The sequence below is a fragment of the Chiloscyllium punctatum genome, chromosome 13, assembly GCF_047496795.1.
Source record: "Chiloscyllium punctatum isolate Juve2018m chromosome 13, sChiPun1.3, whole genome shotgun sequence".
Taxonomy (NCBI): Eukaryota; Metazoa; Chordata; class Chondrichthyes; order Orectolobiformes; family Hemiscylliidae; genus Chiloscyllium; species Chiloscyllium punctatum.
The window spans coordinates 87,058,533-87,072,122 of NC_092751.1; the positions used below are offsets into that span (position 1 = coordinate 87,058,533).

The following is a 13,590-nucleotide window of genomic DNA, read 5'->3' on the forward strand; positions in this document are numbered from 1 at the left end:
GGTAGCTGTGGGAGTCGGTGGGTTTGTAAAAAATGTCAATGTCAAGTCGGTCATCATTAAGGGAGATGGAGAGGTCCAGGAAGGGGAGGGAGGTGTCAGAGATGGTGCAGTCCTCAATTTTGTCCATTTTCTTTAGTTATGTTAAGTGTGTAATTGTTATTCTTAAGAGCTAACAGTTTAGTCAAATTTGTATTTAAAACTGAGTTCACAGACTTTCTTTTGTACTCATTTATAGATCAAATACCAGAAATAGAGCCAAAGATACACTCCAACTGTAAAGGTTCAGGTGTTTTAAATAAATGAAATCAACTCATTTGACAGCTTTATTGGAAACATTGGCTAAGGTCCCTGTTTATAAGGAGGAAAAAATTACGTATTTTTGCTGAAAACAACTTCTAAAGGGATAAACAGTTTATTTCCACATGCTCAAATTGGCATATACTAATAACGACCGTAAATGCTGGAAAGACAGTTAGTCTCTGAACGTCTTCGGTTAGGGCCTTTTCTCAGAACTGGCACTGTTCGTTCTAAGAAAGTGGAATACAAATACCTTTTCGCCCCCTTTCTTTTTTTTTTGCTCATCCCCACGAGGGATATCTCTCTTACACTCCATGACTTCTGTTCTGGACAATGGCTGCACCCAAAATGTTAGCCATTTCCTCTCTTGCATACGTGTGAACTTCATTCTTCCCAGCTGGGCCTGAATGCATACTCTAATAGCTAATCCATGTTGTCAGTGGGCAGTGACAGTGCACATACAATCATTGGCCTCACTGCAAGTGTGGCTGAGAAGAAAGGTAGTGAATATTTAGCTAGACTTTCAAGCTCTGTGTGATGGTGATAGAATGGGCAAGGGGGAAGTGCAATGAGAACTGGATGTTTGTGACATCAGCTGCTGAGAGTATGCATGCAGGTGCAGCAGGTGGTGAAGAAGGCAAATGATATGTTAGCCTGACATCTTCCAGTACAAAGCAGCCCACTTGATTGGCACTGTCTACTCCCTCTACCACTGATGCTTAGTAGCAGCAGTGTGTACTATCTACGAGATGCACAAGAGAAATTCACCAAAGATCCTCAGACAGCACCTTCCAAATCCACGACCACTTCCATATAGAAAGAAAAGTGCAGCAGATACATGGGAACGTCACAACCTTCAAGTTCCCCTCCAAACCACTCGCCATTCTGACTTGGAAATATATCAGCATTCCTTCACGGTGGCTGGGTCAAAATCCTGGAATTCCCTCCCTAGTGGCATTGTGGGTCAACCCACAGCAGGTGGACTGAAGCAGTTCAAGGAGGCAGCTCATCACCTTCTCAAGGGCAACTAGCAATGGGCAATAAATGCTGGCCAGCCAGCGATGTCAACATCCCACAAAATGAATTTTAAAAAGCGAGAGAATTTGAGTACAGGAGCAGAGACATCTTGCTGAAATTATACACCTAGAGTTCTGTGTGCATTTTGATCTCTCTATCTGAGGAAGGATGATCTGGCTACTGGGAGAGTGCAACAAAAGTTTACCAGACTGATTCCTGAGATAGCAGGACTGAAGCAAGAAGGGAGACTAGATTGGATAGGAATATATTCACTGGGGTTTAGAAGAATGAAGTAGGGTGTTAGGATTTCATAGAAACCTATACAATTCTAATAGGACTAGTCGGGATAAAATGCAAGAAGGTATTCCTCATGACTGGGTAGTCTAGAAAAACCGAAGGATACTGGATATATTATTTGGAACTGAAATGAAGAGTAATGAGCTTGTGAAATTCTCTGCCTCCGATGTAGCTGAGGCCAAACATTGAATGTTAACAAGGAGGAACTGAACATAGTTTTAAGGACTAAAGGGATAAAGCACAATCCGGATACGAAGTTGAATGATTAATCATTGTATAGCAAAGAAGGTTTGAAGGCCATGTTCTACTCCTATTTGCTATGTTTATACATGTTCAAGTGACTTCTGTTCGAACAAATGCATGAATCAGCTTAAGACTAGAGTTTGAACACAATTAGATTAAATTATTCTATTTTTTCAGATTCGAGAGGACTGGGTACAGGCATTTCAGCTACACAATCATTGGCATAAGTTGAATGTGAGAGACTTCTTTTCCCAGAGCGAAGTGAATCTGGGTAGGTACTGACTGTTTTAACAAGAAAACTGAACTGATTTTTGAATGTGCCAAGGATGGAATGGTAAAGGAGAGGAATAGATTAACAAAAGCATTCATTTTTGAGCTCCTGGATTGGTTTCAGTTGTCTCAGACAGGTTGGTGATGGATTTTCCAAAATTGTATTATTCTATTTTGGTCTTCAATGTCATTTGATGGAGAGCCCTGATTTTGGAAGGATAGGAGACTTTTTTTGTTATTTTTGGATGCATATTTCACTAGCATTCCAGCATTTGTTTCCTATCTCTAACTGTCCCTGAGGAGGTGGTAGCGAGCCACCGCCTTGAACCGCTGTCATCAATAAAATACAAGTATACCCAGTGCTTTTGAAGCATCTGAGTGGCTTGCTCGGGCATACGAGTTAATGCATTGCAATAAATCTGAAGTCATGTGTAGGCCAGAGTGGGCAAGGATTGCAGATTTCCTTCGCTGAAGAGCATCAGTGAATCAGATGGATTTTACTATGAAATAGTAGTTCAATGATTATTACAATTGGGACTAGCTTTTTTTTAGTCCAAACCTAACAGAATTTGAGCTTTCCAGCTCCAAGGAGGGATTTAAATTCAAGACTCTGGCATTTTAGTTGATCAAGTTACCATTATGTTACCACCTCTGTCTGGTTGTGCTGGTCCAGGTATCATCAGTGTAGGGCAGATTTGGTGAACCACCTGGTCTACTCCTGTCCACTATTTTCCATGTGAGTATTGTCAGGTGGACAAAGTGAGGACTGCAGATGCTGGAGATCAGAGCTGAAAAATGTGTTGCTGAAAAGGCGCAGCAGGTCAGGCAGCATCCAAGGAGCAGGAGAATCGACGTTTCGGGCATAAGAAGGGCTTATGGCTGAAACGTCGATTCTCTTGCTCCTTGGATGCTGCCTGACCTGCTGTGCTTTTCCAGCAACACATTTTTCCGCTCTTTTCTCAGGCGGACACACTAGTTACCTATATTCATGGGTGATCATTTGAGAAAGCTAATAGAAGATTATCAATTAGGAAATGAATGAGAAAGGAAGCTGGAGGAGAAGTTGCTCATTTTCTGCCCATTAGGCCGCACACCCACAGGAAAGTTGAGGTGACTCCTTTTTACATAAATGTTCCATCATTTACTTCACGAATGTATGTAATAAATTGAACAAATAACAAGTATTATTCTCATTTGATAGCAGTCTAATTCACCCCAAACAGGCCATTTGTCCTGACCAATCCATGCTGATGTTTTACTTTCCATATGGGCAAATAATTATAATCCCATTTGCCTATCCTGCTCCTATCTCTGTCCAACCCCTATTCCTTCATTCAATCCAATTTTGAATCTTGTTTAAACATGAGCTCTTTAAGTGACAGCCATAGCCTTCTGACACTGTGTTGAGTTTTCTTGTTTTCTTCTAGATTTAACATTCAATGTTGTGTCTATGGTTCTTCTTTCATGACCACTTTATCTATTGGAAACAGTCTGTTTCTCTCGACCATATCTCTCCTTTCTATTTTAAAATCTTCTGTTCTGTCACTCAATGATCTGTTTCCTAACAATAAAAGGATGATTTTATTTTTGTACCTCAGGCTGATATATGATGACAGCTGAATGGAATAAATAATTAATTTTATACAAACAGTTGCTGACAAACCAATTATCAATAGCCTAATTGAATAATTGATTTTCTTTCGCAGTTGAATCAATGTCCATTTTACTGATTGATTAAATGACACTCACTTTTTAAAAAATATTGACAAATAACTGAATTGGAAGAAAATTTGTAAGTTCTTCCATTTTATTACGGTTCAAATAGCTAACATGAGCTAAAATGCATAAAAAAGATAAACAGCTGCAGATACTGGAGATCTGAAACAAAAGCTGAAAGTGCTAGAGAAACACAGGCAGGTCTTGTGGCATCTGTAGAGAGATAAAAAGTTCATGTTTTGAGTCCAGTGACCCTTCCTGATCTGTTGAGTTTCTCCAGCATTGTTTTTGTTTCTAAAGATTGTCAGTTAAAATTGTAATGACGAATGAACTGAGAAGTTAGGAAATGAACCATGCTCCATGAAAGACCATAGGAGATCACTGTCTGTCTGCTCTAGAGAAACAAGTACAGGTACTTATGTAGGTTGAGGAGGCAGTACTCCATATTAAGCATGGAGTAAGATCAGGGCGCAGCCCTCCACGAACAACTACCGCTGGGGTTTGATGGTATTGCCCCCATTCTGCACCACAATCTGGTCATCTAAGTTAACTAACTCCCACCACTGAGAGGTCAGGATTTTTTTTTACATGAAAAATTCAAGCAGAGAATCATCTCTTCAAAGGAAGTTACATAGAGATCCTTCTAGAACATGTACTTATCTAGGATGTTGTGATTTTAAGATGTCTCAATGGTTGTGAAGCACTTTGGATTAATTTTGGAGCCATAGCTACAGTGGTCATGTGGAAAATTTAAATATGTTAATCAATTTTCACACATTAAAATCCCACACAGTGTAGTGTGATTGTGTAGTGGTAATGTCTCTGAACTACTAATCAAAGTCACTGCTCAAGGGGGGGGTCAAATCAGGGAATTGAAATTTAGTATAAAGCTAGTCATGGTTTATAGTCATCAATTATAGAAAACAAAGGAAAACATAGGGAATGGAAGCCTGCCATCCTTACCTGGTCTGGCCTACACATGACTCCAGACCCACAACAACATGGTTGATTCTTAACTGCCCTTTTCACTCCGTTCAAGGGATTAGAGATGGACAACAAATACTGGCCTCACACACACCCCATGAAAAATTAAAGGAAAAAAAAGTTAAGCTTTCAATCTACAGTGGCATCTGAAACACTTTCCTTCAACATAATCAATATTTATAACTAGAGGATGTTACAAAACAAATGGCAGTTCTTATCAAATTGAATTTGATTTGCATTTGCTGCAAAAAGAATGACTGTGACTCATAATATTTGCTGTGTGCATTTTACAAACAAATGACATTGTGTAGAGAAACAATATGAACAGTTTAAATTTTGAGATGATTTGGAAGAGCTTTTTAAAAATATTTATTAATAACAGCTTGCACTGGTTAAGGAGTTTTAAGTGTAAAAAATGTACTGTATGGAAAATAGCCGTAAACGTGAGGTTGGTAAGGGAAACCAAACATTTAAACAAAGGATAAAGGAGTTTTCTCATTTTAAGAACAGAGGCAGTGAAGATGTTCAGGAAAGGAATTTCAGTGAGTTTTGCTTGGATGGCTGGAGATTCTGCTGTTGGAATGAGAGTTTAGATGGAAGTCATTATAGAGTTTTAAGGTGTTTGCAGAAATATCTGGAGGTGGTGTAGGGGGAGAACATGAAAGGTCAATGATTTAAAATTTAAGGAGGAGAGGCTGATGTGGACCATTGAGGACATGGAAGACTGGGGCCTAATTTTATAAAATATATATTTCAAATAATAGAAATAATGATATTGCTTTACTTTATGTCAAGTGGAATACTTCACAAATTGAAATAGCTTTAAAGTTAAAAGTACTGAAAGCCAATAAACTAACAAAAAGAAATATAAAACCTTGTAATCAAATCAAATATTTGCAGGATTAATGTAGTAGGTGTCCTGTAAAATTCACATTCCAAGTCTAGTGCTTCATAGCAACTAGCAGTTTCGCTGAAAATATTGATTGACAAACTCCTGAGCTGCTTCTAGTCCATGCCTCACCATGGACATTTCCCTTTGCTCAATGGCTTAACTTGGTTCCCTGATCTTGAATTTAAAATCTTTGTCCACTGGAAGGCAGTGACATATTACTTCCAGTCAGGATTTTCTCCTGTGATCAGTTCCATCACAAGCAGATTACAGTACATGGAATTGATAATGGCATTATTATGTGACTACAATGGTGAATTTGGACTCCCTGGTCAGTCTAGGAGTCTGGAAATAATTGGGAATTGGGGGAAGGGGATGTCAGTGATGAAGACACTGGGTTATGGAGTGATGGTAAGTCCAGTATCTTCCGTTTTCAAACTGTATTGGCTGCAGTGGGCACCCCAGCAACTGCATAGTTGACTGAGCCACTTGATGGCCCACTTGAGGATCAATTATTGCGCTGCAGCCTTTTTTTGCCCATATTAGAGGTTTGTCGTCATGTTGTTCTGAGATTTGGGTTGGGGTACCTCTTTGATGTATGCTCCAACAAAAGGATATTTTCATTAATCTGTTCAGAGTTACTATCAAACAATTCTGGAGCGGGTAGGACTTGAATCTGGGTTTCCTGGAGTCGGGTCTCTACTACTGCACGAGAGGGCCCTAAAATCCAACTGTTTAATTCATGCCCTTCATTCCTTAATTTGGATGACTAAAAACTCCAATCTGCATTGTGATCGCTCCTTTGTGATGATTTGTTGGTGTTGCCTATATCCCAAGAACAAATGATAAAAAATATGTATATAGACTTTCAAAAGACGCATGACAATGTTTCATGTAATAGACTATTAATTAGATTGAAATGCTTGTGATTTATAAGTATATCCATGCTGCTGCTGTAATGTTGACTAGGGACAGTAGACAGAGTTGCAGTGGATAATTATAGGGAGAATGAAAGGCTGACAATAGGCATTAACAGGTCCTTTTTTAAAGTGGAGGGGAGGAGGTGAGAGACCCAGTGTTCTTATATGTACAAAAACTATTGAAGGTGACAGGACAACTTAAGAAGCTGCTTAAAAATGTGCACAATCCTTTATTTCATTTATAGAGTCAAAGAGTATAAATGCATGGAAGCTGTACTAAACCCTTACAAAACATTGACTAGACCTGGAACATGTTCAATTCCAGGTACTGCATTTCAGGCAGGATGTGCAGCTTTAGGAAGGCTGCAGAGAGAGATTTATCAGAAAGCTATCAGAAGAGAGACTTGAGTTTTGTGGAGGAACTGGAGAGGTTGGAGTTATTCTGCCTGGAGCAGAGAAAGTGAAGAGGGGATTTGATAGAGGTGTTCAAAATAATGAATGATTTTAGTCGAGCAGATAGGAACACAGGAATACGAGGAGGCCATTGAGCCTGCCCCTCCATTCAATTAGATCATAGTTGATCATCTCCTCAATGCTGCTTTCCTGCACAATTTTTATAATCCTTTAAGATTATTAATCTCTAGAAATCTACTGTATTCTGTCCTGAACATGCTCAATGACTGAGCTTTCACAGCCATCTGGAGTAATGAATTTCAAAGATTCACCACCATCTAAAGTGAAACAATGTCTCCTTATCTCGAACTTTAAATGGCCTACCTGTTATTCTGAGATTATGTTCTGGGTTTTAGACTCAAAAACTGAGGGAAACATCTTACCCACCTCCATCCTGTCATGGCCTTTAAGAATTTTGTAAGTTTCAATGATAATTATTCTCTCATTCTTTGAAACTCTGGGAATACAGACTCAATTTCCTCAAACTCTCATCAAAACACAATCACCCCATTCCAGGGATTAATCTGGTGAACCTGTTGCACTTAGAGACTAAAATTGTGCATAATAATCACAATATGGTCTCTCAAAGCTCCTAGATAACTGCAGCATGACATCTGTATTCCTGTACTTGAACTCCCTTGAAATGAATGCTAACATACATTTGCATCAAAAGGCTTGCTGCAACTGTATATTCGCTTTTAGTGACTTGTGAACAAGGACATCCAGGCCTCTTTGGACACTGGCACTTAGAAACTCTCACCATTTAAGAAACATTCTGACTTTCTGTTTGTTTTACCATCTATACTTCTGTTTATATCTCATTCCATCTGCCATGTTCTAGTCCATGCACTTAGATGAGCTAAATTCTTTTGACGATTCCTTGCATCCTCCTCACAATTTATGTTCCCACCTACTTTTGGTTCGATAAGTACATTTGGGATTAATATAATTGATTCTCACATCCTAATCATTTATATGGATGATGAACAGTTGTGGAATTAACACTGATCTTTGACGTACTCCACAAATAACAATGATATTCTGAGAAAGACCATTTCATTTTTATTGTCTGCTTTCTGACTATTAACCAATTCTCAATCTATGCTAGTATATTTGTTTCAATCCCATATTCTCTAATTTTATTTACTAACAGCCTGTGTGGGACCTTATTTTAAAAAAAACCTTTTGAAAACAATGCATCCACTGGTTCTCCTTTGTTAATGCTACAGTAACATCTTCACAAAATCTCAATCATGTTTGTGAAACATGATTTCCCTTCCAAAAATTCATGTTGACTCTGTCCAATGTTGCCATTGTTTTCTAAATTTTTGTTCAGCTACCACTGCCTTTATATTAGATTCCAACATTTCCCTTATATGACAACCAAGATAACATGTCTGTAGTTTACCACTCAGGGAAATGCAGCCTGCTTGATTGGCACCACATCCACAAACATTGACTGACACTTCAGTAGTAGATGTGTACCATCTGCAAGATGCACAGCAGAAATTCTTCAAGGTTTCTTCGACAGAATTTTGCAAACCCGTGAACAACGGCAGCAGATGCTTGATGATACTATTATACACTACAAGATCAACTGTATTTAAACACCGTTCAAGTCCACAATTTTAGTGAGAGTTTTATGCTTCACTGATTATGAGCTCCCATATTTAAACAACCATTACATATCCAATTAATCATTAATATATCCATCACTTGTTCACTCATTGCAATAGGTGTCAGGCATTCCTTCAAATCATTGTAAGATGATAACAGATTTCTCTTTTGATTTTTAGCTAAATAAATATATAATAAAAAACACCCAAAATGACAACATATTGTACTTGCATTTCTTTTTCTGTACGCATTAAAGTTCCAAGCATGCCTTTTCTAGTAATATACATCAGTTTCTTGTAACTTGCTCTTTGCTGACTGTCCTGCCACATCTGTATGTTCCCTACTGTTATTACTAGAGGGATCAGATCCCAGACTGAAATCTGACTTAATAGATCATATTTGGCTTTGTTTTTATTTACAGAGGTAGTCTTTGACTGAAACATAAGCATGTAATGGTACAGATTTAGTTTTAAGGTTTATTCTGCAAAAAAGATGAAATAGAATAAACCAAGCTATTTTTAAATAAACAATTTAAGATTTTGAAAGATACAGTAAAAAGAAATTCCATTTATCCCAATACGAAAGTTTTCTTCTCTATAACATCTATAGTTTTGATTTATCTATTTACTTCAAGAGTTTATTAACTTTTATTCTTGATTAGTCACACAATTGGGCTTAGATTTTCTTAGCTTCAAATAATGCCTTCCCATTTCTAATCCTTCAGGCTGAAGCTTTTAACTAAAACCCTTGCACTAAGGTAACCTATTTCCTCACTCTTCTGAACAATATCCTTTCTCCATGAGAAACTGTTCCTTCAATCTAATTTTAACAGGATTTCTGCAAACTGAAACCAAAGACTTTCCAAGCTGAGGGATTTTCTCTGAAGCAAATAAAAATCAATTCCTTATTCTTCTAAACTTAAAGCATGCTAATGTTTATCAATGTCTGAGCACAAAACTCACAATGCAAACACATTCCCATTGTCACTCAATGAATCCTCATTCTAGCTGCAGAAATATTGGCAGGTTAATCATTAACCTCTCACAAACATAGACCAAAAGTTAAATGCCGCTAGTTCAAAGTACATACTCTGAAATAAATGATATTAAAATATTTTTATATATGTATGTATAAAATCACACACCTTACATCATGAGTACAGGTAGAATAGCTTACCAATTACTCATCAACTAACTCCCTCCATTGCACCAAAGTAAGAACAATTATGTGCATTAAAAAATAGATTTTAAAACAGAGAAAAGAGCATCTTCATCCCATCTTCCATCTAATTCTCCACTCTCCAAACTTGAAACAATCACTCCATTTGCTCTGTTTGGGACTGCACTTCCAGACTGAATCAATTTACTTAACTAATCACCTACTCTCCAATAATTTTATCCTGCTTAATGCTGGAAGAATTTTACTTTACTTTCTTGCCTTACTTTAATTCTTAGCCCAGTAAATATCAAATCAATGCTAGCTACCGACCATACTTTCAGAAAGACATTGACTCTTACTGATTAACCACTCACCAGACCCACTCCACTTAAAATATATACTCCACTTCAAATATAGAGGGAACTGTTTCCAGTGATTGGTGAAAAAAAGATTCAAAGGTAGCATGGTAAGTTTTTTTAAAACGCATGTTTATCATAACCTGCAAGGCATTATCTGAAACAGCATGAATAAGTTGCAGATACCAACTTTGTGTGTGTAGATGTATGTGTGGCAGAAAATGGAAGTAACTTCCAGGAATAGTAACAGGGCATATACAAATTAGAAGCAGGAGTAGACCACTCATCCCCTCAAGCCAGCTCTGCCATTCAACTAGATTATTATTGATCTTCTCTTTCAATGCCATTTTCCTGCACAGTTCCCATATCAAGGAGGAGAAGCAGGAGATAGTGCTTTAATGACAATGTCAGTGGATCAGAATCCAGAAGCTCAGGCATAAAGCTGTGAGGAACATGAATTCAACCTAGCACTGCAGGTGTTAGAATTTAAATTCAATTAATGAAATCCGGAATTGGACACTCCCCTTAGTAATGCAGACCATGAAGCTATCTTTTATAGTTGTAAAATTAATTCAATTAAGAGTCTAAAATTGAGAGCTCATCTTTGTAAATGGGTACCATGAATATACCACAGATTGTCATAAAAATCTCATTTAGGTCATTAATGTCCTTTAGGGAAGGAATTCTGCCCTTACCTAGTCTGGCCTTCATGCGACTCCAGACCCACAGCAATGATACTGACTCTTAACTGCCCTCTGAAATGGCTGTGACCATAGATTCTTGTTAGGCAGGGAATCAATCTACCTCTGCTTTAAAAAATATTCAATTGACACTACCTTCACCAAATTTTGAGGTAGAGAGTTCCAAAGTTGCACAACCACTTGAGCAAAATGTTCCTCTCCATCTCTGTCCTAAAAGAGTGACTCCTAATTTTAAAATAGATCCCCTTGTTCTGGACTCACCCACAAGAGAAAATTTTTGTCTCCATTTCCACCTTGTCAAAACCTTCTTAACTTTCAAACATGTTACTACTCACTCATCTAAACTTAATAGGAAGGGTTTGGAGGGATATGGGCTGGGTGCAGACAGGTGGGATTAGATTGGGTTAGGATATCTGCTCGGCATGGATGAGTTGGACCAAGGGGTCTGTTTTTGTGCTTTACATCTCTGACATCTTTACATCTAGTGAAACCAAGCCCAGCTTGCCTCATTAAAAAAACAACCCACTCATTCTTTGTATTAATCTAGAAACCTCCTGTGAAATGCTTCCGACACATTTACGTCTTGACTCCCTAAAGTCTGTTCTGTCTCTAAAAGGTACAATGTGATGGAATATCTCCACTTGCCTGGATGAATGCAGCTTCAACAACATTCAAAAGAATTGACACCATCCTAGACAAAACATCCTGCTCAATTGATACCCATACACACTTTGAATCTTCAAATCCTCCATTGCTGACATTCAGTGACAGCAGTGTGTGCCTTTCGTATGATGCAGTGCAGCCATTCACGAAGGCTACTTCAACACCACTTCCAAATTCATGATCTGTGCCATTTAGAAGGACAACGGCAGTACATACATGGGAACACCACCACCTGCAAGTCCCCTCCAAGACACACAACAATCTGACTTGGAAATATATTGCAATTACCTTCTCAGCAGCATTGTGGGTGTCCATGCACCAAATAAGACTGCTGCAGTTCAAGAAGGCAGCTCATTTTCACCTTCTGAAGGGTAATTAAAGATTGGCTCGGCCATCATTTATTGCCTATGATGCTAACATCTCTTGAATAATTAAAATTATTTTAAAAATTGTAAGGGACGTTTAATCCAGCCATTAATTTTGTAAGAGCACGGTCCAACAAAGGAGGCATCATGTGGCAGCCTAAATATTTACTGAAAGCATGCTGTACTGAATCAGGTTGTGGTTTAGATAAACAGATTTGCACTGCTCCCCGCTCTTGTTTGAAGCAGATGCCACACTGTAGAACTCCACCTGACTGACACAGTTATGATCTCTTCACCATTGCTTCCTGTGCTCGATTACAATTTTTGGGTTTGTCTGTCAGTGCTGAGAGTCGTTGACTTTTAATTGGATTCAGCTTATAATTCTGTGTTGTGTTAGGAATATTAGAATGCATTTCTTTTTAATTTAAAGTTTTAGGTGACCATGGCGATGACCTTTGCCTCACAGGTCTATCTCTGCTTTAGAGTCTTTATAGTATTTGTGCATTGATGTGTTGTTAATGTGTGTTAGGAGAACCAGATTGGAATTAAAATGCTCTCCTTTTGTTTGTCTTGCAATAAGGCAGAGTTCTATGTGGGTAGGGGGGTGGGGGGAATTTCATTTCAAAGGCAAATTCAGTCTATTATACTGAAGAACTGAAAGAGTTTTCAGACGGCCTCCTTCATGAATGGGGACATCACATAAAAGCAAAGTGGCAACAGATTCAGTACAGGCTCCGAACAAACTCACAGGAGAGTGAAGCGTTGTCAACTTGGAATGGACCTTTTCCAGGAGGTTATGTCACATGATCTCCTGTCTTCAAACATCCCACTCCATCCCCCAGCATTGATCAGCCAATGGTTCCATCATCATGACCTCACCCCCTTCCCACAGTCTATTAGAAAGTGAGTAGACTTTGCAGTACTCAATTGCATCTCACTCCTGATATTTATATCAATACTAAACAAACTTTAAAATAAAAAAAACCACTCCACCCACCTAATACCTATTCTCCTCGATTACTTAAAGAATTATAGTGACGATTAATAATTCATTAAAGATTAATAGTTAATTTAAGACTCTAGGACAATTATGGAGGATTGACAACCCTACAGTCAGTGCAAAACTCCTTATATGGCCTAATTCCCTCAGCTTTGAAAAATTATATCCATGAATGTTTACTACCAGGGTAGTTTACTACTGTGTGTGTCTGTGCCCTCAACAGATGGAACATTAGTTAACATATTAATCCTTTAATTTAATCCTTTAACTTTAATTTTTTTGGCATTCTATGTGAAAATATGAGAGGCAGGAGGAGACCATTCAGCCCTCCCGAGCCTGCTCCACCATTCAATAAGATTGTCACCACAACTCCACTTTCCCATTTGTCCCCCATATATGCTGATTCCCTTGTCTGTCAAAAATTTAACTTAGCTTTGAGTATATATCAATGACTCAGCTTTCATTGCTTTCTGGGCTAGTGAAATGTAAAGATTAACCATAGGTAGAATTTGCACCTCTCTACAGATGATAAGAAAGACAGCCAGAGGCATATTTGGCTTGGAGAGCAACTCTCCCCTTCTCACCATAGAGTCATAGAGATGTACAGCATGGAAACAGACCCTTTGGTCCAACCCATCCATGCT

The 13,590-nt window shown here is 38.3% G+C and overlaps 1 protein-coding gene and 1 long non-coding RNA gene across 6 annotated transcripts in view; one reads left to right on the forward strand and one right to left on the reverse strand.

Moving 5' to 3' along the window:
- The window catches only part of LOC140484611 (uncharacterized), a 104,061-nt gene that overhangs the window by 86,560 nt on the left and 3,911 nt on the right, over positions 1–13,590 (reverse strand). The window lies entirely within an intron of this gene.
- The window catches only part of LOC140484610 (paladin-like), a 252,098-nt gene that overhangs the window by 42,176 nt on the left and 196,332 nt on the right, over positions 1–13,590 (forward strand). For 3 of the 5 annotated variants that reach the window (XM_072583121.1, XM_072583122.1, XM_072583120.1), the window contains exon 2: positions 2,032–2,125. The exons of the other annotated variants lie outside the window; for them this stretch is intronic. The gene's annotated coding sequence lies outside the window, so the exon portion shown is untranslated. The remainder of the gene's footprint in view (positions 1–2,031; positions 2,126–13,590) is intronic. 5 annotated transcript variants of the gene reach the window in all.